This window comes from Canis lupus, chromosome 35 (assembly GCF_048164855.1).
Source record: "Canis lupus baileyi chromosome 35, mCanLup2.hap1, whole genome shotgun sequence".
NCBI lineage: Eukaryota > Metazoa > Chordata > Mammalia > Carnivora > Canidae > Canis > Canis lupus.
In genome coordinates, this window is record NC_132872.1 from 19,481,463 (window position 1) to 19,507,837 (window position 26,375).

At 35.8% G+C, this 26,375-nt stretch overlaps 1 long non-coding RNA gene across 4 annotated transcripts in view; it reads left to right on the forward strand.

The window, feature by feature from the left end:
• Window positions 1-26,375, forward strand: part of LOC140624701 (uncharacterized) — a 360,972-nt gene that overhangs the window by 317,526 nt on the left and 17,071 nt on the right. For 2 of the 4 annotated variants that reach the window (XR_012024160.1, XR_012024162.1), the window contains 3 exons: window positions 8,502-8,628; window positions 19,857-19,993; window positions 20,386-21,327. This is a non-coding gene — a long non-coding RNA (uncharacterized lncRNA). Of the gene's footprint in view, window positions 1-8,501; window positions 8,629-19,856; window positions 19,994-20,385; window positions 21,328-26,375 lie in introns of those variants that run through there. The other 2 variants (XR_012024161.1, XR_012024164.1) reach the window with 2 other exon arrangements.

Here is a 26,375-nt window from a genome sequence, read left to right on the forward strand (position 1 = left end):
TACCCAGCTCTGGGCTCTTTGGGTCCTGGAATTCTGAGGTGTGCTCAATATAAGACTCAGTGAGACTCATTTACTCCTAGTGGTAACCCTGTCATTGACACACATTTTGTGCCCCTCCTGCCTCCCTACCCTCCCTTACTTTTCCACTTCCTCATTATGCTTTCTAGGATCACCTCCCTATGGCACCCAAATTCTTTCCTCAGGGTCTGCTTTTTTTTTCCTGCCTAAATGTCCACTTATTTATTTATTTTTTTTTTAAGCCAACAGTGTCACTCTTCTGGAGACCTATGATTGAGCAAGGAAGACCAAATCTCTGCTACCTGATTGCATTTGTGAAGAGCTAAAGTTCTCTGATTGTTGCTGTATTCTTCCTACAGAGGCTGTGGTCTGCTCTGGAGACCAATTCTTTCTTTTAGTTTTTGTCTGCCATGATTTGAGGCCCTCTCTCACAGAGTCTGCACAAAAGAATACATGAATGAAATCCATTTGTTAAGCTGCAAATGAATGGCTTCATTGATCTCAGTTGTTTCTGATGGATTGCAATACTTGCTTCCTGCTAATCATACTTTTCTTGGATTCATTCTTTATGACTATTTTAAATAAGTACCTGTGAGTGGGACTTAAAATATTGAATTTCCATGGTCCACAGAGCCCATTATCTTTTGCCCTTATTTTCCCTCTGCCTTGTCCACCCCAACACTCCAGCTTCCATGAAAGTAGGAGCTTTGTGTGTTTTGTTTACTGCTCTATCACCAACACAACAATAACGAAAAGTACTTGGCTAGTAAATGCTTTGTAAATGTTTGCCGATGCGTCAGATGAATCAATGCAATTCAACAACTGATTGATGAATCAATCAATGCATCAATCTCTATAAGGTAGCCTTATAGACACGGGCAAATTGATTAACCTCTCTGTGCCTCAGTCTTCTCATATGTAAAATGGGGATAATAAAAGTCCCTCCCTTACATAGTTATTTTGAGCTTTGAATGAGATTTTACATGTAATATATTCAGTGTAGTACCTGACCCATAATAAACACTCGAAAAACGGAGCTTTTATTATTATTATTATTATTGTTACTATTTACTTAATATGTATTTAATAAGAGATGACTATATGACAGACATTGTTTAGGTGTTGGGATTACAGCAGTGAAATACATATGCAAGGTTGCTGTGCTCATAAGATTATAGTATAACAAGTATGGTATATGATAAACAGATAATACCTATATAAATACTTTAGCATAAGGAAATTCGATTTTTTCCCCAATGGATCAAGAAGAACTACATGAAGTATGACTCAGAGAATGACATTTTGTAAAAGCACATTTTCATTGCTTCAACAGTAAAAGGATAGATTAATTGGGGGAAATATTGGAGATAGGATGATTTATTAAGAACACCTCAATATCTCAAGAAAAAGATAATAACAGTAGTAAAAGGAGTGCATCTGAGACACTCTTCTGGATGAGAAAAGATAGAGCTGGGTGGGTGGTCATTCAATAACTGACAAGGCAGCACAAGAAGAACAGGTAGAGAAAGAGATTTAAGATAACTGTGTGTTCCCTGAGATCTATTAGAGCAAAGCATTGCAGAAGAACTGAGAGCAAGCAGGAGTTGGGGAAAGTGAAATGATTCTTGAAGTTTTGCAGAAAGTGGTAGGAGCAGAAGATTTGTGCCTTTATCTGGAGCAGTGAGTTGAGAAGATAGACAAGTTGGAGGTTAGGTTGAGAAGACTCATCATCAGGACTCATGATGTAGCTAGGGAGAGGGAGATTGCTCACAGGAGAAAAGAAAAAACAGATGAGGAACATTTTCTGAGTATTTAAAAAAAAAAAAAAAAGATGTCTCCTTTTACTTCAAGGCTATTTCTGCCATCACTTTTGTTTTCAGAGTGACTCAATCTCTGATTCTACCCAGAATGCTTCCCTCCAGCTCCCAAAGGGGTTGCTAAGAATCCTAGTGTCTCTATTTGGTTCTACGATGGTCACCTGACTCTGGATAAGATGTTCATAATTCCATAAAATCAAACAGTGCTTTCCAACCTTTTTGTTTTCTTTTTAGTCTCTAAAGATAAGGATTATTTCCTTTAACATAAACATAATACCCGTAATCACACATTAAAGTAATAACTCTTTAATGTTATTAAATATGTAGCCTGTTCAAACTTTCTTTTTTCTTTTGTGACTCATCCCTTCCTTATTTTGGCAATATATCAGCCCTAAATTTTTATTATTTCCAGACTTGATTTTCTTTCTCTTGCCAAAGTTAAAAGACAAATAAAAATTTGGGTTTTCATAAAGGTTCTCCCGCTCCTTCGGGGATTTAAACAAAATACCACAAACTAAAATCATCTGAAACAACCATTTTCTATGATCTTGAAATGTAAACATGTCAGCAAAATCAAATATGGCATATATATATATATATATATATATATATATATATATATCAAACATATTGAGACCCAAAATAAATGCTGAAGTGTGCCTGCTTTCTAAGGGAAGAAAGGGCATTGCAAGTTCATAACTAAATGGAAGACTTCAATAATTTAAATATAGTTCCCAGGAGCCAGAGGGCTGAAAAGGTTTCTGCATAAGACTTGTGCAAGCCTCTAGATTATGAAAATTAAATATTTTAAAAGTAGAAGTATTTGTTCTTCCACCAAGATAAAACCTTCTGTGAAAAATATTTTGTGGCAGTTGCTCTGTTAGGACTTTGCATATCTGAAATAATCCTCACGGTAATTGTATAAGGTAGAGATTATCAAGCCCACAGTGCAGATTTGTAAAGCAGGTTTATCAAATGTGCCCAAGATTACTAACTAGTAAGTAGATTTACTCTCAGGCTGGTGTACCCTTGATGCTTTCTTTTCTCATTCCCTGTTGAACAAAAAAAGAGAACACAAATTCATGGGCTATATCATATTTAATTTGTGCTAACATTGGAGTAATATTTTCAAATATGGGAAAACATAAAGCATATTGTGAAAAATTCTATAAAAATCCCCCAGCAGCACACTGCTCGGCCCTTAGTAGGCAGTCAGTAAGCATTAGTGTCTTTTCATCTATAAAAATCTCAAGATTTAGGAAGTCTTGTACAGGCTACAAAATGGAATTGATAGCTATCCCTGATAAAACAATTTTTACCTTTAAAAATTGTTTAAGACTGATAGAGAATGTAATGAGACTTTTTGAAATTTAACCTAGATTAGATCTATAATGTTGAATGGAATAAGCAAGAGTTTCGGTTAAAATAAACAGTTATGCTGTTGTGAGTGAAAGCTGAGTTTACCTTGTAGGTTCTCCAGAGGAATAATTTTATTTCAAACTATATTTACCCAAGGGCAGTTTTTCAACCATATTTTGCTCTTTGCCAATGAAAATTGTTTTCTGACTCTGTATCTTTGTTTAGAAACCCAGCATATTTTGACTTCCATATAGCAATGCCTAATACATATTTGCAGGATAAATGAAAGGAAAATTAGGCAACATGGAGGGCTCTCCTTACATGAAGACAGAATCAGAGGCAGAGAAATCTTTGTTGGAAAATTTTCCTCAATATATCACAGGGAAGAAATGCATAATGCTTCGAAGAATCTTTTTTTACCACGTAAAACCAGCTCTCAGCAAAACTCTGCTGTCGATGGGTCACTTTCCCTTGATCTGTCCCCTCCTTGGGCTCCATGTCCTTCCTTGTTGGTCTCATTCTTACCTTGGTCCTGTGCTCTGGTCAGTGTAATCTAAACAATGGGTGATGTTGGCCAACCTGTCTGCCACACCACGCCTCTCTCCCTCAGGCTCCCTGTCTCCTTGGTCCCTATCCCCAGAGCCTAGCAAAGTGTCTGGTGTATCTACCAGTCTTTCTATACTAAACTGAACTGCTGTATCTCCCCAAATCATTTGCATCTTATTAGAGGACTTAAAAGTTTCAGAATAATGGACCATCAATATAAAAATTCCATGTTTAAGAAAGAGATTTCTGATACCTTCAAATTCTTGTCATGGAGTCTCACTGCTTCTGCTTATGAAGGTGATCAACTTATTATTTCTCTTTAAACTTTAAGCCCCATTGTATATTTGAAACCATTTGTACCAATCAATTGTACACGGCTTGGTTCTGCCGGTCTCTACTCATGGTCTTCATAATATCACAGCCTGGCAGTGTTTGGATGGTTCTGGAGGCGGGGATAGGTACACGTTCAAAAGCGTTTCCCCTGAGGGAAATCCAGCTTGCTAGACAGTGGAGAAGTGTAGCTTGTTAGAGAACGAGCCAGTTAGATTCAGCAGGATGCATGCACTCTGAGATAAATAAATCCTGATAAATTGGCCCTAATCTGAAGTCTTCTTTCTCAGAGTATGAAGAAAATTTTTAAGATTTCTCTTCAATAAATTAATGATTGGTGGATAATGAACAAATAGCAATTTTGGATTACCTTTAAAGAATCCTAACATTATTAATTCAATATCTTACCACATCTTCATAATCTATCAACTCTTTGCATTTTTCCCCATTTGGATTTTTAAGACTGGTTGGTTTATATTTTACATCAGATGTTTTATTTGTCTCTTTGAATAATGTTTGTCCAAATCTAATGGTCTTGGAAATGCCTAACTATGGTGCATCACTATCACTCTTTCAGTTGCCAGTGGAAAACAAACAAACAAACAAACAAACAAAAACAATGCAAACTGGCTTAATCAGAAAGAGATGATCTGGTTTCATGTAACTGAAAATGTCTGGAGGAGTTCAGACAGGACTGATCTAGAAACTCAAACGATGTCATCCAGGATATCTTGATTGTTCTTGTTTTGTTTCTTTGGGTTTGTTTTTCTCCATCTTTTGTTTGCTTCACACTCAGAAAGCTTCTCTCCTTGTGATTATAAATGCAGCCTCGAATTTTCTCAGGTTCAAAATCAGTGAGAACTATGTTCTTTCCTTATAGCCTGTGTAATTTCTTCTGATGGAACTAACCTGAGTCTTTGGCCAACCCCTGAACCCATCACTCTACCTCTACTTAGGTGGGTAGATTAGGAAGGATGGGGAGTTGGAGGGGAGGAAAGAGAGAGAAGGAGAGTGGGAAAGAGAGAGAGGGAGAAAGGAAGAGAGAGAGATTGGTTTCCCTGAAGGCAGGGACTATCTCTAATCCACATTTTTTTTTCCAGTTTATTCCTATAGTTTGGTAAATGCTAGGCCTCTAGTACATATTCAATACATAAAAATTAAATTAAATTGACATGAGCTTAATATCTGATTCAGTTCCCACATTATTAATTTTTCTCTTTCCTATCTTGTTGGATTATTTTAATTCTGTTGAGACAGTGTGAAAGCTCCTTCAATTTTTACTTATGTAGCTTTAATCTTTCTCTCTCTTTTTTTTTTTTTTTTTTTTTTTTTTTTTGCGTGTTCCTCCATTATCTTTCTATCATAGCTGCTTCTGCTTATAGATCCTGGCTTCTTTTCCTAGAGTGGCTACATCTTTTAGTATCATATGGAACATCATAAACGGTTTTCTACTTTGTTGTCTCATGAGAATAAATAGGTGTGAGTGGGAGAGCAGGAGAGCATGCATTGAGGGTTTATGATGGCTCTAATCCTGTGTGTTAGCCCCTTCAATCCAAAGAGCAAAGCCATGAAGTAGAAAAATTATTGTCCTCCTTTTACAGATGAGAAAACTGAGGCATAGAATAGTCAGCCATTTGCCCCAGTTTTCAAAGTTAGGAGTAGATGAGCCATTCCAGGAAATAATTCATATCAGTAAGTTGCTCATTTTTTGGTCTGTTTGTTTTGGAGAACCCTGTCTTTCATGGTGCAATTTTCCTTCAGAGTTCCTATTTTGTTCACCGGTGGTATTTGGAATATTGATTCTTCCTCTGATAATGGGGAATAGTCTCAAACCTATGTTTGCAAAGCAGACGTGGGGATGAGGATTTGAGTACTGGTTAAAACCCTTTCTCAGCAACATGAGGACAGATGACTATTCCCATTTCCCAATTAAATATTCATATTTAGCAGCTACTTCCTCCAGGAAGCCTCATACTCTTAGTAGGATTTTTCCCCTGATTACACCAACTATTCTGACATGCCATGTAGAGGATTATGTAAAAAACTACAATCACTGCCATTTAGCAGTAATGGCTGTGCAGTTTTCTGTTGGAATAGACCTTAGCTTTCTGAGCAAGAAGCCATGTATTAATGAAAAGCATGTTTTCTCGTGCTCTTTCAGCTGGAGAATATCATTACATTTCATGGAGCAATATACAGAAAGAAAACCACTTCCCACCCTTCATCTAGTTCCTCCTAGCTTATATTTAGTAGACAGTCTTCTCATATACCAGTAATATATTGTATGATAGTGTTAATATTTAGGTCTCGCAAATTTACATCTTTTTTTTCTGAATCTCGTAGATAATTTTATGGAAGTTTATAAGGCCGTTAGCCAGAAACCATTTGAAGCCAGACAGCTCATTCATTAGGTTCATTGATTTTTCTAATTTAACTATCAGAGGGTAATCTTCTATATTTCCATTACTACAAGTTATTGGTAGGAGAGAGGAAACTCATTTTTCTCCCTTGATCTCTAACATTATTATTTTACAAACAACTCACAACATGAAAATGAAGTACATAGGAGGAGAAAGAACTTTCTTTTAAAAATAGAAACATCTAAGTACAAGTTATGATGTTTTCATTTAAATCAATCAGTGCCACTTAATGCTTAATTTAAATTTTAACATCGTTTCTACATTAAAGTAAATATTTATTTAATGATTTGCTTTTGCTTCAAAAAATTGCAAATTCATGAATTGAGCAAATGTAGGTACCGACTGAAAGGCAGTTGTAGTGTTCTGGAAATCTGAACTCAGAGTATTCGGGACTGAAGTCCTACTACCAGTACTATGTTCCACCATATACCCTTTCCCTTCAAATAAATCACTTGCTTTTGTAAAGCTTGAATTTTCTTTCCTTTAAATAGGAACAATAAAATCTATCTTATAAATAAGATCTATAAGATTATATATAGATAAGAGATTATAGATATAGATAAGACGTATTTATGAATGATATTTGAGGAAATGATTTTTTTTTTGAGGAAATGATTTGAAGTAACAAGTACTACGGAAATATAGGAACTACTTAATAATTATGAAAATACTTTGTTGCTGCAAACTATTTTAAATCATATTATTTGGAGATAGCTTTGATCTTCAATCAAGAGGTTTTCTAAAAGAAAATGTCACCTGGTTTAAGGATGTCACTTCCCTCATCTTACTTTTGGAACGTTCATATGCAAATTAGAAATAGTTCAGAATATGGCACTTGTGTCTCTTTTTCCATTTAAATAAAATCAAGGTCTAAACTTGTTATTTTTGTTTTCTGATAAGAAAAGTCTACTTTCATCATCAAATTACAAACTAACTTGAGCAGTTTCATCTCTTTTCAATCAAAGACAAATTTACAAGGTAATGTTTTGTTCATTGTTTCTCTGCTATTTAATAGCCTCTCTAAACAATGTTTTTAAAAAGGATTTTAATATATTTGAATATAATCTAACACTCTATTACAACAAATATGAGATTTAAAATACCCTCTGAAGAACTGATATTTAACTCTCTTATCTCCTGTTAAAAAGAGTTAGTTATTTATAAAGCACTTAAACACAGAGGTGACCCCTACTAGGTGTTCAGTCAGTGTCAGCTGCTGACATTAATGAGAGGGAGGAAAGGATAAATGAAGACTAAACGAATAAGTCCTTTTCTCTAATTTACCTGAGCAGTCCTCATTTAATGCCATAAACAATCCAAAAGATGACAAAGAAGAAAATACAAAATAGAGGGAATCTACTAGGTAAGCAGAAAAATAATTTTATAAGAGTAGTTGAAATTAACAGTAGTTATATAATGTTTGGCTACATGACACAAGGCACTAAAAATTATACCGTAAATTGTGGAGGCAAGAGATGCCAAAACAGCACCTGCAGAGGACAGTATCATTGTCCTTTCCTTTGAAATGGGAATAATAGTAACAAGCAGAAATGGTACATAATGACTTCTCTAACTAGGGATAAAATAGGAAAGTCCAGTTCAACTCCCTTTAAAGTACATTTCCTGAGATTATCAAGCTCAACTGCACAATGATACCTGCTAAGTTTAAGAGTTGTTGACTATTTCTGGGGCACCAGGGTGGTTCAATCACTTAAGTGTTCTATGCTTGATCTCAGCTCAGGTCTTGATCTCAGTGTCATAAGTTCAAGCCTTGGGTTGGGCTTCACAGTGGGCATGGAGCCTACTTTAAAGAAAGAGAGAGAGAGAGAGAGAGAGAAAGAGTTGTTGACTGTTTCCTTGGAAGTAAAGCTGAAACCAGCATGATGTGTAAAATTCATTGATGACTGGATCTTTGTATGCCATTAACCAGACAAAGGGATTGTTATTTTATTTTATTTTACTTTATTTTATATTTTTAAAGATTTTATTTTTTTATTTATTTATTTGACAGAGAGAGAGAGCACAAGCACGGGGAGTAGCAGAGTCTTCACTGAGCAGAGTCCAATGCAAGGCTTGATTTCAGGATCCTGGGATCAGGAACTGAGCTGAAGGCACTCTTGACTGACTGAACCACCCAGGTAAGTGCCTCAGGGCTTGTTATTTTAAACATAAGCAAAGACAAGCAGAACCTCAGATCCTTAGCAATGTGGTAAAAATCATGCTTTTTTTAGCTGTCCACTTTATTAAGAAATTTTTATTCTTTGGGTACAAAGGATCTTATATTAGTCTAGTATTATCCCAGACACCCCCAAAAAATGTATATAATAGATATATTGCATAGTATCATGGATTGGAACTCCTAAAATAAATCTGAGGGATTGGCTTATGATAAAAGTCTTCTTCAAATTTCTGAGAAAAGATTCTCCTTGTCACAGAAGATATTTTAGCTGACAAAAATTTAGACTCTGGCTTTATTTTCAAGAGTTCCTGGCATTTACACACACACACACACACACACACACACAAACTGTAAACACATTTAATGGACTTAAGTTTAATAGTTTTAAGTCACTGTGTTACACAAAGATAATTCTGGATTTTTTAAAAGATTTTATTTATTTATTCATGGGAGACACACAGAGAGAGGCAGAGACATAGGCAGAGGGAGAAGCAGGCTCCCTGTAGGGAGCCCCATGTGGGACTCGATCCCAGGAATCCGGGATCACGCCCTGAGCCAAAGACAGATGCTCAACTGCTGAGCCACCCAGGTGTCCCTAATTCTGGATTTTTAACACAAGAAAGACTATATAATCGTACAGTGATAATAAATTTATCCACATTTGGCAAGGTGCTCATCACTGATATATAGGAAAGAATTTATGAATTAGGTATATTAAGTAAAAGCTATGAAGACTATTATCCATTGATTTATCTTGTTTTATTTTCCAAGTTGTATCCTTGAATCATTTCAGATAAGCAGAAAACATATCTAGACTTTATTGATTGAGCTCACAGTCCACTGAATTATGTGCTTATACTTTTTCTTGGCTTTTAGTAAGATCGAGTAAGAAAGAGTTAAAACTTAGACATTTATTTTTCATCTTCTGAAAATACCTGTCAAAGTTCTCTTAGTATATAATTCTAAGAAAATGTATCTATTCTATAGAACTTGGTATTTCTTTTTATCTTCTAGTGAGAAACACATAAACCACCATGGTTCCATTTCTGCTTTGATTCCCACCATGTTCAAAACAAAATTGAGTGTTCAAATATAATAATAACTGTGGCCAAGTTTCTGAAAGAATTATTTCTTTTTTTGTCTTCCTCCTACATTTAATTTTTATAAGCACAATGGCTTGTGTGCCATGATATTTAATAAGAGTTTGTTTTAAAAAACAATAGAAAAAGAAATTATAATTATATGATGTGATAGAGGTGTTGGCTAACATTATGGTAATAATCATATTGCAATCTATAAATGTATCAAATCAGCACATTGTGCACTTAGACTTATACGATGTTGCCTGTCAATTATATCTCAATAGAAAACTAAAAATTAAAAAACAACAGATTTGTAAGTCATTCAAAATCATTTATGTAATAGACATGGATAAAATTAAAAATAAACATAAATAAATAGCATATACCATACACAGAAATCAACTCAAAATGAATTAAACAGGAGTGTAAGACTGAAACCATAAAATTCCTAGAAGAAAACAGGCAATAAGCTCCTTGACATCAATCTTGGCAATACGTTTTTGGATTTGACACCAAAAGCAAAGGGAACAAAAGCAAAAATAAGCAGGTGGAGCTCAATCAAACCAAAAAGCTTCTATAAAGCAAAGGAAACCATCAACAAAATGAAAAAGCAACATACTGAATGGAAGAAAATATTTGCAAATGATATATCTATCAAGAGGTTAATACCAAAAATATAAAAATAAAACAACTCAATAACAACACCAACAAACAAACAAATAATACACTTTAACAAATGGCCGGAGGATCTGAATAGACATTTTCCCAAAGAAGATATACAGATGGCCAATGTAAAGGTGCTTAACATCACCAATCATCAGGGAAATGCAAATAAAAACCACAATGAGATATTACCTCACACTTATTAGAATTGCTATTATAAAAAGGACAAGAAATAATAAGTTTTGGCAAGAATATGGAGAAGAGGGAAGGAAGTCTTATGCACTGTTGGTGGGAATGTAAATTGATGTAGTCACTGTGGAGAACCATATGGAAGTTTCTCAAAAAAATAAAAATAAAACTATCATATGATTCAATAGTTCCAATTCTGGGCATTTATACAAAGGAAATGGAAAACTACTTTTAAAAATTATCTACACTCCCAGGTTTATTGCGGCATTATTTACAATAGCCAAGATGTTGAAATAGCCTAAGTGTCCATTGATGGATGAATGCATAAAGAAAATGTGATTTTATATATATATCTAGATTCATATATCTAAATATAACTATTTTATACATCTATAAATATATACTTATATATCTAGATATAGAATATATGTGATGGGATATTATTCAGCTATAAAAAAGAATGAAATCTTGCCATTTGCAACAACATCAACAGACCTCAAGGGTGTTATGCTGAATGAAATAAATCAGACAGAAAAAGATAAGTACTGTATAATATCACTTATATGTGGAATCTAAAGTCAGAACAAAGCAAAAACAAAAAAACCTCTGAAATTATAGATATAGAGAATAGTTTGGTGATTGCCAGAGGCAGAGATTGAGCAAAATGGGTGAAAACGGTCAAAAGATTAACACTTCTAGTTATAAAATAAATAAGTGCTAGGATGTAATGTACAGCATAGTTACTATATTTAATTACTGTATTGCATATTCGAAAGTTGCTTAGAAATTGGATCTTAAAAGATCTCATCAGAAGAAAAAATTTGTAATCACATAGTGAATGTTAACTAGACATAGTGGTGATCATTTTGCAGTATATATGATTATGAAACATTGTGTTATACACCTGAAGTTAATATAATTTAAAATGTCAGTCGTATCTCAAAAAAACGATCAAATAAATCAAAATCTAGATATACATGCAAAATCTGGTACAGTTTACAAATACCAAGAAAACAAAGAATACACATGATCTGCCGTAAATATGATTAGGAAAACTAAATAAGCTGCTGAACAAGGGATATCTGGAGATTGAATGCAAATACAAGTGAAATAATAAGACGTGACTTTTCTGAACTAGTAGTAATTTCCATGAAAATGTATAAAAATGGTTGTAATGAGATGATCAGCTTTTATTTTCTCCAAATACATGTTTGTAGAGTTTCAACATCTGCCAAGTGATTTTTCTTTCTTTAGATCTACACCCAATTCTTGTCATGAAGAAGAACAAAGCTGTTAAAACCAGTTCTCTGCCCCAAAGCCACTTCTTACTAAAATGAAAGGGTAAACTTGTTACTAGATGGATCCATCAGTATAGCACGTCTTATGATGGCCTATGTTATCGCAGCTTTAAAATCAATACTAACTTAAAGCATCTAAAAAAAAACCAAACTGTTGCTGTTTTTCAAAGAACCAAATAATAGCTATAGCCAACTTTTGTGACTTTAATAACACATTCTAATACACCTTCACACTTTACAGATTAAAGTCACATTGTGTTCAACCTCAGAATAATAAATCACATCAAAATAGGAATATCATTTACTCCTTTCAAATGAAAAGATGTGATTTATAATGTCATGCTTTGAATGTATGAGTAGGATATCTAAATCAATCATCTAAATAAGCTATATTATTTCAGAGGTTTTGGAAGGCAAAAATCCGAAAATATTTTGCTATTTTGGTTTTCCTGTGCAATGAAAACTTTGTACGGTATCTCATCCACCAATACAACCATATTATGGTATAATAGACATTATTTTTATGTTGATTGCTTGATATTTGGAGGTGTATGCTTCATAATACTTCTCATTTCACTAACATACAAAAAACTTCAAAAAAGAAAAATTAGAAGACTCATGAATCTGAGAAAAAATCAAACTAACCATTGCACTTCTTTATAAGCCGCCCAGCTTTTCCTATACTAGGTCAGTTAGATTGGGAGACAGCAAATTATGGCTTGTGAGCCAAATCTGGTCCATTGCTTGTTTTCAGAAGTAAAGTTTTATTGGAACATAGATGTGCTCATTTGGTGAACTTAATCACCACTGGCTGCTTTCTCAGTACAAGGACATAATTGAGTAGTTCTTGGCAAAAAAATTAACAGTATCGATGCAGTATTATTTTATATTCTATTTTCCAGATAAGCAATTTGAAGCAGCATTAGGTTAACTAATTTGATTAAGAATTCATAGCGAAGACAGGATTGGTAACCAGTAATCAGGTTCCACAGCCTTTTATGAACCATTAAGATCAGGGTAAATAGAACTATATATGAAATGTTCAGGTGTGAGGACTCTATTTCTTCCTGGTGAAATGTGGTGGGAGGAGGATGGAGAGCATCCTATTACCATCTCATCTGTGAGATTCAGTAGTGCAGGGACTAGACAAGTAATAGTGTTGTCTGACTGAGAGGGTGACTGATAAAGCAATATGTTCCATCCTTGCAGTAGTAATAAAATTCTTGAAATGGTCCGTAAAGCTCAGTAGCCAAGGGAGGAAAGGCAGATGAGCCACATGGAGATGCAGCAGACACCCAAGAGAGGAGCACAGGCTAAATAAATCAGAAATGGATGCATGGTGCTGAGGAACTTACATTGACAGAAGTTTTCTAAGCAGAAATTTGTCAACAAGTTTCACAAATATTTCAAGTAAAAACACGTATCTTAATGTACTCAATATGAGATAATAAGTAGTAGAGAGAACAGAATTCCTTACTGTTTTCTTTATGATTGCCAGGACATGCTCTCATTTCTTATATGAAATGAGGTTTTGTTTGTTTGTTTGTTTTGTTTTGTTTTGTTTTTTATTGTGTTGGGAATTCTGAGTGAAGCAGAGATGATAGTTGAGAATGAGAAGCTGTGTCCTGACTGCAAAAATGGGGGCGGAAAAGAAAAGGGACCTGCCTCACAAAACTCCATGAAAATTCCCCCAATCAAAGCTGAAGAGATATCCATGGCCTACTTCCTAAGAGTCATCAAGCTATTGACAGTGTAGTCAATTCCCTTGAGGAATAACAATTCATTAAAATCTAGGTTTTATTTACATGGAACAATTATGAAAAGAACAAATAATTTTTTAATTTTATTAATTATTTTTTAAAAGATTTTGTTTATTTACTCATGAGATACACAGAGAGAGAGGCAGAGACATAGGCAGAGGGAGAAGCAGAGTCCCCATGGGGAGCCCGAGGTGGGACTCCATCCCAGAACCCCGGATCATGACCTGAGTCAAAGGCAGACGCTCAACCATTGAGCCACCCACAAGCCCCCTAACCAATTTTTTTTTTTCCTAACCAATTTTTAATAACAAAAACCAAAAAAAAACTCGAGGCACTTTAAATGTCCACTAACTAAAAATTGAATAAAAAGTGTGATATTTGTACAATAAACTAGTATTCAGCAGTGAAAATACAGTTTATTCTATCAAGTAAATGAATGTCACAAATTATATTAAGTAAATGGAAAAATGAGTTCATGATTTCGTTTATATAAATTTAAAAAACATAAAATAAGATACTATATTACTTAGTAATATTGACATACATGATAAAACTATCAAAAGAAAAGTAATGGGCTACCTCTGGATAGGGAATAAAAGAGTTGCTTTGGGGGAGGGTCACTTGTGTCTTTTAAAAGCAGGGATGATTAGTTTCTATTGGGAGAAAAACGTGCCCATACATTTTTAAAATATTAAATATACCTCATATGTAAATTATATATAGTGTAGAATTAAAATGTGTTAACTATAAGATAGTGTCCTCTCAACAGAGTTGATAAATAGATTTGTTTCCGTAATAAACTAAAATTTTCCTTGGTTTGCATTGCTTTCATATAAAATGGTATCATTGGTTTTCTTAGGAGGGTGACGATGGAATAAGGACTTCATCCATTTTGACAAATGACCAATAAAATCAATGTTTGGATTCTCAGCATCAGTAGTCACTAGGGAGATGCAAATTGAAACAGTAAGATGTCACCTCATGCCTATTAGAATGCTCATGATCAAAAAGACAAGAGATGACAAATGTTGGTGTGAATGTGGAGAAAAAGGAACCCTTGTGCACTATTGGTGAGAATGTAAATTGGTGCAGCCACTCTAGAAAACAGTATGGAGGATCCTCAAAAAAATCAAAAACAGAACTCTGGAAATTCCACATTTGGAAATACATTCAAATGAAACAAAAACACTAATTCAAAAAGATCTCCGCACCCCTATCTTCATAGTAGCAGCGTTATTTACGAGAGCCAACATGGAAACAAACTAAGTGTCCATTAATGGGTGAATGGATAAAGAAGTTGTGGTATTATGGAGTATTATTCAGCCACTAAAAATGCAAGAAAATCTTATCATTTGCAACGCCATGGATGGAACTTTTTTTTAATTGGAGTTCAACTTGCCAACATATAGCATAACACCCAGTGCTCATCCCGTCAAGTGCCCCCCTCAGTGCCCGTCACCCAGTCACCCCATCACCCTTCACCTCCCCTTCCACCACCCCTTGTTTGTTTCCCAGAGTTAGGAGTCTCTCATGCTCTGTCTCCCTCACTGATATTTCCCACTCATTTTCTCTCCTTTCCCTTTAATCCCTTTTACTATTTTTTTATATTCCCCAAATGAATGAGACCATATAATGTTTGTCTTTCTCCGATTGACTTACTTCACTCAGCATAACACCCTCCAGTTGACATGGATGGAACTTGAAGGCATTATGACAAGTGAAATAAGTCAGACAGAGAAAAACAAATACTATATGATTTCACTTATATGTAGAATCTAAAAGCAAAACCCTAACCAAACTTACAGGGGAAAAAAAGATCAGATTTAAGTGTTTACGGGTGGCAGAGGGTAGGGGTGGAGGGAATTGGAGGAAGGTAGTCAGAAGTTGCAAATTTCCAGGTATAAGATAAACAAGTGCTCGGGATATAATGTACGTCATGATATAACTATTGTTAACCCCTCTATCTGATATAGAGGAAAGTTGTTAAGAGTATAATAGTTCTCCTCACAAGGAGAATTTCTTTTCCTTCTTTAAACCTTCTTTTCTTCTTATTGTATCTATCTGAGAAGATGGATGTTAGCTGAATCTCTCTCATGGTAATCATTTCACAGTATATATAAATCAGAGCATCATGCTGTACACCTTATACAAAGATATATGTCAATTATTTCCAATAAAACAAACAAAAAACCAATCTTTGGTCCACAAATACTAAGCTGAAGGTATGTTAGGATATGAGTGTTCAATGCCCATTTTGATTGTTATACATCAAGCATAGCATAATAATTTTACTTTCTTTGAGAATGACCTAGAAAATGAAAGTGATAGAATATTGAATTAAAGAGAGCAGAGAACATGAGACAGTCTATTAGAAGATTCAACATGCATAAAAAATGGAAACACTTCCAGTAAAATGGTTGGGCTTTATATCCAAATAAACTTATAAGGGTCTCTATTGCTTTCAAAAACTACAGAATTCTGTGTCCCTGGGCAGTGATGGGTCCTGCTCTGAGGATCACTGGGAAGCCAATAAATAGCTGCATAAATAATGAGGTTTGTGCCTGCTGCAAACTGCTAAGAACACCAGAAATTGTTTCAATTTTCATATTTCTATGATAGATGCTCCCTTTTTTTTCCTGTATGTCTCTTTGGGACCTTACCGTTCCCCTTTCCAAAGGACAAAGAAAAGATCAATACATACACTCCCGCACTCACATATATAAAGCTACTGTGCCAAAGTGCTGGCATATTCAGACTGGAGCACAGGTCTTGTGAGTTGAACCAGACTACTTGACAATCTGCTAGAAAAGCATCCTTACCTGCGATGCAATTTCTGTGGAATTCATGATTGCTCTCTGGAACAGTCCAGTGTCTTGAGAGCAGAAATCTCTCCAAAGAGATAAAAACTCAATTGGGACAGGCTGAGCACCTAAACTCTGGGATTCTGAGAGCCCTGAGCATTCCACAGTACTTCAAAACTCTTTCCAACTTTGATTTTGAAATCAGAAGGTGGAGGGGAGGAAAAAGGTACTTTGGAGGACGAGGGGTAGTTTATGATGTTTCTCTTTTGATGGATTACCTGCTCTCTGGTACACCAACTGAGAGAGACCGCAAGGTTACAGGGAACATAAACTGAAGGAGAGCACTGGCATTTCCTGAATTCTACACAGGTCCCGCAGCTTTGATACATGACTGCCCTGCACAAGGCCATCAATTCTCTGTGCGGCACCACGCTGCGTGGAATATGCAATTTGTATGATTATAGTTATCATGATTACATCAAGCTGAACAACATTTTCAGCTCTGTGAGGTAGAAGGAGGAGAGGCATCAGAGGGGCTGGGATTCAGGCTGACAAAGGCATGGAGAGGGGAGAGGAGAGAGTTTGGGAAATTTCTTTTAATCCCTTTGCTGCTCATTTCCAGTTCTTGACAATAGAGTGCATATCTGGGCTATATTCTGACCAATTCAGTGATAAGTTGGCCAAAGAATCTGCATTTTTATAAGCACCTCTGGGTGATGCTTAGGAAAAATGTTTATGGTACAAGTATGAATACATTATAGTTCGTTTTCTTATGTGAGTTAGTCCTCTGAAAACACCTCTTTACTCTAAGAAGTCTGGTGTGTATTGGTTAAACCTTTGGATTTTGTGAGATGGATTGGATATAAGCTCATTGAGTGACAGGACATTGGTCTCCTTGTCCCTAAAGAATTGCTTAACATGAAGTAGGCATCAACCAATATATACAAGTTTAATATATAAGGGTATTAAATTTATGCATACTCTTAGTCAATGTCATCACTAAACTTTAGATGCTCTTGGACAACAGTTTCTCATGTGGCATCCATTTGAGGAATTGGAAGTACAACATATTCCTGTAATGTCATGATAAAGTACATAAAGGAGGCTCAAGCCTTAACCTAAATTTTTCATTCATTTGCTCAACGGTTTTAGATGGCATACTTCTCTAGTACCTGGGGCTAAATTTTTGGCTTTTAAGCATATGAAACAGAACCGTGCTCTGTGCATTTCTGGGTTTTCCTATTCTATAAGAGGATTGAATATTAGTAAGATGGAGGTTGCAATTAAATTTTGGAGACGGAACATGAAAGACTCCTAACTCTGGGAAATGAACTAGGGGTGGTGGAAGGGGAGGAGGGCGGGGGGTGGGGGTGACTGGGTGGCGGGCACTGAGGTGGGCACTTGACGGGATGGGCACTGGGTGTTATTCTGTATATTGGCAAATTGAACACCAATAAAAGATAAATTTATTTAAAAAAAATTTGGGAAAACAAATTCTCCAAATCGATAAAAGTCAAAGAACATTCCAACTTTTCAACTTTTCAACTTGGGACCAATTCAGTTAGAGCACACTATCCCTAGTATGGGAGCATCTTTCCTATGCTACTGACGCTGCATGTCAACATGTCATGTCTCCTTTTGTTGTTTTTCCCAGTAACATTTTAAGAAGTCCTCCATAGGGAGTATTATTAATAGGGTATTATAGACAAATGCATATATTTAGGAATGTCAACAACAAAAAATCATGGTGCTTAAAAACATCTGTTACAAAATTATTTGAATATTTAAATGAAACAAATGTCTGAAACCATTATAACATATGTAACTTGAAAATACATAATTTGAACTTACTTTGACGGATAAATGGAGATTAATTCATTTTAAAGTTTTAATTTTCTTACTTAGGTAGATGAAGTCAAAGGTTAAAATCTGACTACAGTATTGACATCATGGAAATGTGAGCTATATATACTATGTGAGCTATATATACTTAAAGGAACATCCAAACGATCACGACATAGTCAATTACATAAAAATTGAAAGCTGTGGCCACAGTGCCAGAAAAGACATAATGTAAATTTCATTTCATTTTATATATATTATATATAATATATCAAATTGTAATTGGTTTGTAGATAGCAATATGTTGAACAAAGGTGTAGGGCCTTGAGCTTCCTAGAAAAGGGATATTTTAATTGATTCTAATATAGAGGCATTTGGGAGGGCAAATACTATTTTGCCCCACTTATAACTGTATTTGAATGAAATCCTGCATTTTTGTTAGTTTTGTTTTCACACCTTGATGTTTTATTGATTTTTTTTAAAGTCTACTTTCTAGAAAAGTGTTATAACTGGTAATGGTTCAAATATAAGGAGATTTCAGTCTTCTCCCAGTCGAGAAAATCTGAATGTGTATTCTTTGTGAATGATCAAGCTAACCTGCGAGACAGAGTTGGTGATTCTGTAGGGTCTTTGGCTCTGTTTCTTAACAACAATTCAAATTATTTCAATTCGTGGAGTAAAAATATTAATTTAAATTGTTCCCCAAGAAATGAAAATACTTCTCCTTTATAGTTTGTAATAGTGATTGTCTCTCTAGGGGTGAAATTGCAGCTACATTTTGTTTTCCTTCTTTTGCATTTTTACACACGTGTGCACATACATATTTCTCTATAATGAATATATACTTCCCTTTTAAAATAAATGCCTTTTAAAAACCAAATGCACAAGAAATAATCTCATTATGCAGAATTAAAGGATAAAATGGCTTTCATTAAAACAGTATTCTATTTGGATGTTGTGAATAGTCTTTACAACTTTTACAGAAATTAAAGTTCATTCACTTATTTGATAGTTCTTTAGCTCCTCCCAAGTGCCAGGCACTGGTCGAGGAGCTGGGAAACAGTGATGAATAAAGAGAAGTTCCTAATATGATGGGGTTTGTATTCTAATTGGGAATGGCAGGTGATAAACTATTTAATAGGTCTAGTGATGACAAATACTGTGGAAAAAAAACAAATAAGAAAATAGGGTGAGGGGATAGGGCATGATGAAAAGGTGCTATTAGTATAGTGAGCAGGGAATAGCAAGGTATCTGAATAGGTAAGGGAACATTCTAGTAGTAACTTGATTGATGTGGGTAAGCCAGAGCCAATAGACAGAGGATATGCAAGCATTCCTCTAGGCAGTGAATGGAAGCATGCTTGGCATTTGCAACATCAAGAAGGCCAGAGTGGAGGGGGTTGATTCTGAGAAGGAAAATAGGGCAGGATATAAAGTCAAACAGGTTAGCAGGAACGTCAGAGTCCATGGAGCCTTGATGGTCATAGTCGTCTGAGATAAAAAGTTGTTGCAGGCTTTGGGCAGAGATGATGTTCTGTTTTATAATTAACAGGAGCACTTGGCTACCATGTGGACAGGAGATGGTAGCAGGCAAGAAGTGGAGGCCAAGAAGCCAGTGTGGAGCCAGGGAACATTTCAGGTGAAGAGGATGACTCTAATTCTCTGGGTTTCCAGCTCAATAGTTCTTAGGTATGCCAAGGCCTTGGATCTTCTGAAAGTTTGTGTCATGGGATTTCTTCAGTGACATACATAAAAATCTCATTTGGTTACTATCTGAAGCAACTATGAACAAAACTACCAGCCACGGCTTGAAATGATCTCCAACTTATTGCCTATGATGAAAAACAGCATTATAAAACTTGACAAAAGTTTATCTTTCAATTTTATTTCCATCATTTAGTATATAATTCAGCCCTATTGAAGAGATGTTTAGAGTTAGAATATTAGCATTTAAATGATTTATATTAAAGCGTGTTAAAGCTGTTTAGATCGAAGACTGAATTTTATCTTTATGATGTGGGAACAAAGAGTGCAAAGATCTTAGATGATGAATTTGGAATTGTTGACTCTTTTCTCTGCAGGAGGTGGTGTTTCCTGTATGTAAGGGTCAAGCATGTCCTGGAAACTAATGCAGAAAAAAGGACTTAACCTCCAAGAAAATTTGTATCTAATTTTGAATTGCTCATGGCAGCATTAAAAAGGAGAAATGAAAACAGAGTAGAAGAGGGGAGATTAGATAGCAGCAGAGTGGATTGTTTACTTGCCTTTGCTTCCTGGATTTTCATTCTTTTCTTTTATCTCTGCAGGCTTGAGGATTTATTGGCACCCATTTCATTTGTCTTTCTCCAGATTTAAAATTGAAGTGATGAGATGGAATATTACCTGTGTGCTTCAGAACATCCATGAGTGACATGTGATAGTTGCCCAGGAAACTAGAGATGAAATTCCACAGGCCTTTGAGATGCTTTACATTTGAGAATAAAGTTCAGCTGAAGTTTAAATAGCATCCTGACAGTGAGCATTGATCCCTCATGTTATCTGTTAGAATATTAGAGCTGCTGATGACAGAAAACCCCCAACTCAAAGTGGCTAAACCAACAAAGAAATTTATTATCTAATAGAACTGCAAGTCCAGAGGTAGGGTGGGCTCCAAGTGGATAATAATGAAAAGTTTAATATAATCAAGGATCTAGATCCTTTTTTTCTTTCTCCTCTGCTGTTCTCAGCTATCCCCTAAGGCTGGCTGGCCTTGTGGTCTTGAGATGGCTGTTAATGATAACCTGAGCAATATTAATTCTTATTTATGCTAGCAGGAGAGGAAAGTGGAGATTTCTCCCTTAAACCTAGAAAATAGGAATGCCTGGGTGGCTCAGTGGTTAACCGTCTGCCTTCGGCATGATCCTGGAGTCCTGGGATCAAGTCCCACTTTGGGCTCCCTGCATGGAGCCTGCTTCTCTCTCTACCTGTGTCTCTGCCTCTCTCTGTGTCTTTCATGAATAAATAAATAAAATCTTTAAAAAAAACTAGAAAATATTCCTTCTTTTCAATGTGATTGAAAAAATTTAATTCACACACCCATCTCTAGATTAAGGAAAGGCATTCCCCAACTGGCTTAAAAAAATCAAAATCTCCCCTTGAGGACTAGATATATTATGATTCTCTGGACTAAAAGGGCTTATATTAAGAAGAAAAAAGAGAGAGTTGTGTGCTAGGTGTCACCTATATCATACAACAGAGAGACAATGGTTAACCAGAAACTCTATACTGAAAAATTTTTTTCAAGTTCCAGTCCCAGGTTCCATTATTCTGTCCTTTGTCATCAGCACAGTGGACATATATTTCCATCATTTAAGGATCAAAATAGAAGAGAAAGGGAAAGAGTTTTGGTAAGTCTAACTTTTCTCCTTTCTACAGTATTTGAAGGCATTCCAGCTTAGAAATAGTAATTTTAAAACAAAACATAAGCATAGTGTTAAGTGACCAAGAGTTAAGATTAATGAATACTTATAATGTTATAGTGGCAATTAATTGCTTTCATTTTCCTATATCTTGGATTCTTTTATATATATATATATATATATATCCTGGATTCTTTAAGAGACTTAATAATGTACTTCAACACCTATATCAACTATACCTATTGATATAAATACTAGTAAGCAATTAAACATCCCTTTTGAGACTCTTCCCTTTTCTTCTGGGATCACAAAAAATTCTTTGTTAAAAATAATCTCAGCAGGTGAAAAAAAATTAGCAGACAAAGGCCCTACCAAGCAACAGCAGATACATGAAAAATTCTTGCTTTCTTTGCAAGCTATTTATGAAGAGTGTATTAATTTCTACTGCTGTATAATAAATTATCACAAACTTAGTGGCTTAAAGCAATGCAATTTATTATCTTATGGTTTCTATAGGTCAGAAGTCTGAGCACGGTATAGATGGGTTGTCTTCTCAAAGTTTTATAGGGTTGCAATCAAGGATAAAAATAGGTCTCAGTCGTACTTATTCTCATCTAAGGCTCAGTGCTCTCTTCTAAGTTCATAAAGTTGTTGGGAGAATCTGTTCCCTGTAGTCATAGGTGTGTCCCCAATTTCTTAAAACTGTTGACCAAGGAAGACTCCTGGAGACTACCTTCAGTTCCTTACTAGTGTCTGCTTTTTTTTTCCAAGCCAGCGGGAACATGGTCTCTGACTTTGAATCTCTGACTGCTAGACTCAGATCTAAAGGCACATCTGATTAGGTCAGGTCCACCCAATACTTTCTCTACCTTAAAGTCAATTGATTGGGGATTATCATTTGATGGACAAAATCCCGTCCTGGTAGCACCTACAGTTGAACAAGTGGGAGAACTATGGGGACACCAGGGAGCTTCCCGTGCAGGAAGGCTGAGCTGACAATGCAGATGTTTCACCTCACAACAGAAGAGCAAGCTATTGTTGGCTCAGCTCTAGAGTAGTGAAAGGTAAATACCTCCAAAGGGTCCCCCTCCTTTCTATCTGTACGCATATCACTTCATTTTCTCCCCGACAAAAAAAAAAGTTACAAAGAATTACCTCCCTAGGCTGGAAAATTAGGATAAAAAAGAGGAAGATAATGAAGAAATAATGACTATGTGTTGAAAGTGAGGAAGAATGCAATTGAGGAGATACAAGAAGAAATGAAAGCAAGCAAGCATCCGTGAGGGAGAGTTGGTGTCAGGGTTTATGGGTTCGAAATAAAGGTAGAAGGAGAGAAGGCATTGTAGGAAAAAGAGGGGTTGGAAAAAGCCAGGTGGGGACAGCAGCTTTGAAAGTAACAATAATGATGGCATTTGTGGCCATAGATTGGCTTTGAACAAGGCACTCTGCTTCTTTTTAGTAAATAATTTCCTGTGGTGAAGGAAGGCTGATGGCAGCACATATTTGTGTATATATCTTGATCTTGTTGACAGTGTTTCTCAGCACTCACTTTGTTATGGTCTGGCTGCTGCTTCGAAGAGCCAGGCAAAGCTGATAATATTACACTTAATAAAAACGTACAAAGGCCAAAAACATAGCTACAAACAAAAGAAATTAAAAATAGCCCAAGGTAGTCTTATAACCTCCTTGCATCAAACCATTTGGACAAGAAAGCGAGAATGTATATAGCTCCGTGTGGTTTTTATTCCCCCTTTTCGCTTTTAATATACTAACAAAGATGAATATAATTTAAAGCAACTTCACAAATCCATTTCCCCCAGAGCACCAGTGGATAAAGAAAGATTGCATCTCAGTACCACGTGGTTCTTAGTTACTAAATCAGAAATGATCAAATAAAGTTAATGACAGGGCTTGGCTAAGCTGAGACTTTCAGTAGCATGTGTGTGTGTGTGTGTGTGTGTGTGTGCAAAATCAAGTGCAGATGTATTCCAAATAGCTGTCTTTCAAGCAGGCCATATGTATCTTTTAAATAATGTATCTTTAAAAATAAATCACGAAGGACTGCAGAAGTATTTTCTTTTAAAAATAAGGAATATATAATATCACAAATACAGAAGATATCATTTTGGCTTCTGATTTTTTGATGTTCCTGAGCTTTTAGGTTCTTAGATCTATAAAAGAAGGGTGTAGGCCTTAGTTGTGCATTCCTGTGACACCATCTGTTAGTAGCAAACAAGATGAGCACATATGCTGGCTGCTTCTAATGTTCCTTATAAAGATTCACTTTTCTCTTTGAAGAGACACTGTTGACCATGAGGTTATGCAGTTGACTCATTTTCATTTTCCTGTGGGAATTTGTGAGGGTGCTGCAAAGAAAGGAGGGGAATTGAAAAGACACCCCCCCCCCCCGCCAAAAAACTTTAGGGCATAGCAGAGAGGTGATTCAGAATCCAACATTCTAGCAAAACTGGTGCCCATTCTGATTAGGTGACTACTTATTTGGACTTCTGTAAGACATCTCCTGTAAGAATGAAAAGGAGTTTTTCTGAGAATAGAGGCAGAGATTTGCAGGAGTCTTGATAATGGCTGCCAAAGCCAGCAATGGCCCCAAGATTACTAGTCTAAAATAAAAGGCATAATTCATGATAATATTTTATTAATTGACTAATTAGCTAAGTCACCTACTTGACCTCCTCGGGTGTGTGCACCTACTTTTTCCCTCTGGCTTCTAGATCTGACTCCTTACATAGGAGTCAGATTATCAGGCATCATTTCCATCACCGGGTCTTCAAATTAAAAAAAAAAAAATGCTTGTGCTCCAATCCCCATGTCTTTCAATATGAGTGTTTACTAAGCTATCAGAAAGCAGTGACGCCTGTGGGGTAGGCACGGCTTTTCAAAATACAGTTTAGGAAAGCCCCTGGTTTCTGAAGGAGGTAGTGCTATTTTTCATCACAGGACACTCACTCAGTACTCCTAGATTCTTTGGTTCAGGAAAATATGCTGCATCATTTTGTAAGTTATGGCGGCAAAACACTACAAGCAATCTTGTGAAGCTGATGTGTTCCTTCTGTTGTTTGATCTTCATTTTGGTTAGATATAAACCCTAATGGAGATTGGCATGGAGGATTCTGGTCTGAAAAGGTTACAGCTGGGGCACCTAGGTGGCGCAGTTGGTTAAGCATCAGACCCTAGGTGTGGGCTCAGGTCCTTATCTCAGGGTCCTGATCTCAGGGTCCTGAGATGGAGTGCCAGGTCGGACCCCATGCTCAGCTCAGAGTCTGCTTGAGATTCTCTCTCCCTCTCTCTCTGCCTCTCCCACTTATGCTCTCTCTCTCTCTCTAAAATAAATAAATAAATCTCTTTAAAAAAGATTACAGTTAAACCAAAGTCTATATACATATTTTTATCTTATTATGTCTCTACCACACTGCTGTCATTGAGTTTTCCTGGGAGAAGGTACCAGGAGGACCAAGATCAATGTACCAATTTATTGACATTTATTTATTATAATTATAAACATATATAACTTTTGAGGAAAATAAAGTAATTTAATGCATAATAGTATTCACAAATGCATACATAGGATAAAAATTAGCTATTTCAAAATTATTAAGAAATCAGAGCTTCACTTCAGAGCAATAATTAGTTTATTTTTTAATTTTTTTAAAGGTTTTATTTATTTATTCATAAGAGACACAGAGAGAGAGAGAGAGGCAGAGACATAGGCAGAAGGAGAAGCAGGGTCCATGCAGGGAGCCTGATGTGGGACTCGATCCCAGGACTCCGGGATCATGCCCTGAACTGAAGGCATATGCTCAACCACAGAGCCACCCAGGTGCTCCCAGAGCAATAATTACTTTAAATATAAAATTATAGGGATGCCTGGGTGACTCAGTGGTTGAGCGTCTGCTTGGGATCAAGTCCCACATGAGGTTCCCCACAGGGAGCCTGCTTCTCCCTCTGCCTATGTCTCTGCCTCTCTCTGTGTGTCTCTCATAAATAAATAAATAAATAAACAAACAAATAAATAAATAAATAAAACCTTTAAACATAAAAAATATAAAATTATAATAATGCAATTTTATTCGAAATTTTGTAAATGTTTCCAGTGAAAATTCTCATGAGTGGCATTTGTGTTTGTTCTGTACCTTCATTTGACAAAAATGCTGCTAAGTCCACATTTATGGGTTAACCTGAGTTTTTTCATTCCATCTGGAATGCAAGAGCAAATGAAGAATTCCTTAATTAATCAGATTAGTTTATTCAAATGCTTCTAGGGTGATTATTATGGTACCTCAGTAATCAGACTCAATCTAAATAAATTAATTCAATAAAATATTAGCCTGATTTGTTCTTTAATGGAATCATTTCATTAATACTGTCAGGAGTGAGCAGAAAAGTTTCCAGACATCTTTAAGAACACCAGCAGGGAAAAAAAAAAAAAAAAAGAACACCAGCAGGGGAAATGTGATCAACAGATTATGACTGCCAGTGGAATTTACCAAGTTAAGGAAACTGTGTTACTGGGATGGTATAAAGGGGAAGTGATACTACTCCCTAATTTACTGAGAAATTAGAGGGTCCCCACATGCAAATACTCATCTTCCACCTTTTTCCATTTCTAAACTCACTCCTAGCTTCTCCCTCTCTTTTCCATTTTCCTGTCTCTG